The sequence below is a fragment of the Chrysochloris asiatica genome, unplaced genomic scaffold (genome assembly GCF_000296735.1).
Source record: "Chrysochloris asiatica unplaced genomic scaffold, ChrAsi1.0 scaffold00279, whole genome shotgun sequence".
NCBI lineage: Eukaryota > Metazoa > Chordata > Mammalia > Afrosoricida > Chrysochloridae > Chrysochloris > Chrysochloris asiatica.
In genome coordinates this window covers 3,238,975-3,241,162 of record NW_006408797.1, presented here as the reverse complement: position 1 = coordinate 3,241,162, position 2,188 = coordinate 3,238,975, and the positions used below count along the sequence as shown (strand labels likewise).

General features: G+C 37.0%; 1 pseudogene; it reads right to left on the bottom strand.

The window, feature by feature from the left end:
• LOC102842699 overlaps positions 1–1,974 on the bottom strand; it is a 19,777-nt pseudogene extending 17,803 nt beyond the window's left edge.
• Between the last annotated feature and the right edge of the window lie 214 nt (positions 1,975–2,188).

Genomic DNA, 2,188 nt, shown 5'->3' with positions numbered 1-2,188 from the left:
CTTTCCCAATTTTAAAACATTCAGTGTTCCCATGCTCTGTTCAAACAACTGCTTCTTGGTCCAGGTACAGATTCCTCAGAAGTACAATTAAGTGTCGGAAGCCATCCCATCAAGGAACGGAAAGGCGAGAGACCCTAAGCATGAAAAGCTCATTGTTTAGCAAAGTGACAATGAGTGTCTCCTTGGCTGGCAAAGCCCCAAGGGGAACCTAATGCAAGGGTCTTGCAGTTTCTGTTTTTTCCTTTTATGAATAGTTTATTTTTTATTTTTCTTGATTTTATTATAGAAGTTTTTAGTAGACTTTTTCAATAATCATAGTAAAAATTAAAATTACATTTAGACACCCTCACACTAAATTTAATCATGTAAAGTTATAGTAGTTGCTGTTTACATCAACAATAAGTCTCACCATTAGGAAAAGCCACATCAGCTAAAAGCTTTTCAAGTTTAAGATTACATCCTGTTAAGTAGACACTGAGGCACCTGAAAGAAACAATCTTACAATCAACATCCTGCTCAGTCGGTAGAGCAAGAGACACTGAGGCACCCGGAAGATAGCAAAGAGCCAATCAAGAGCTGTAGGAACTCATAGGAAGGTGGGTAGACATTTAACTAAAGGTTTTGGGAAATTATTAGTATAGAGGAATTGCTGCTTTGTTTTTGACTATGAAACTTTAGGTACTTTTCTAAAAATACTGTTGTGATATCGGACTGTGATTAATGAAGCTATAAGAAGTGGTAGATGAGAGTAAAAATGCAAGTTAAAATATAGAATTTTGCTTAAAAGTTGATTTGACATTCTTGGGAGGATTAGAGAAGAACAAAAAGAGTTACTGAAATAAACCCGATGTTATCAGGATAATTAGGGGATAGGATAAGAATCAAGGGAGTGTTCTGATGTTTCCTTTTTGTTGTAACCTGAATGTTTGTTGAACACAAAGAATGTAATACTTAGTTAAATTGCAATTGATTGTACATGACTATAGAGAAATCGTAATAGTATATAAGAAGCAAAAAACTTTTGAGTAGAGAGAAGTCATCTGCCTAAGTAAAGAGAAGTCATCATCATCTGCCTAAGACTCACGACCCAATGACTCTGTGTGTGTGTTTTTCACCGACTCCATATCCCCCTCCGAGCTCTCACAAATTGTCGAGGATGGTCCCCGGCAATTAAGTGTTCTGGAATACTCATACTTTGCAATGTTGTCCATAGCTTGTCATGATCCACACAATCAAAAGCCTTTGCATAGTCAATAAAGCATAGGTAAACATCTTTCTGATATTCTCTGCTTTCAGCCAAGATCCATCGGACATCAGCAATGATATCTCTTGTTCCACAGCCTCTTCTGAATCCAGCTTGAACCACTGGAAGTTCTCTGTCAATGCATGTACCTTTAGAAGCCATGTGGAGATTACCAAGGTATTGAGGACCCTACCCAAAAGTCAACAAAGAGAAGTTTCCTCTAGAGCCAGTGCTCTGAATTCAGACTTCTAGTCAGTTAAACACTGAGAAAATAAATTCCTATTCATTAAAAGTTACCTACTTTCAGTGTTTCTGTTACAACAGCACTTGGAAACCAAGATAGGACTCAACAGAAATTCCCAGGAGTCTCCAGGATAGTGGAGCCATAGGATAGGAGAAGCCTGGTCCCTTCATCACTCTTGAAGAAGAAATTGCTTGAGACAGCTGCCTAACATGGAACACCAATATAGGGTTTGTCAAACAACAAATAAACTATCATAGTGTTAAACCCTAAAGAATTTTGAGTTGCTTATTTATAACAACATCTTCAGTCTACTATTAATTAAAAAGAGAAAAACCAAACTCTAGTAGACATGCCCTTAACTGAGTGTCCAGGGTTAGCATCACCACTAATAAGACATATCAATATCATGTGCCACCTAATGTCATACCCTGAGAGTACACTTCCTTTCTGTGGCATCCTTGTCCGAAATGCATAGTCGCAATCTCATAATGAGAAAATTTCAGATAAATTCAAATTGAGAGACATCCAGAAAAGAACTCAACATTTCTTCTAAATTATCAAGGTCTTGAAAGAGAAAGAACTGCCACTGATTGGAGGAGATTAAGGAGACATGAGAATTAAATACAAAAAACTGGATCCTAGGCCAGTAAAATGACATGAGTAAGAATTGGTAAAATACAAATGAATTTAGGTCATAATAC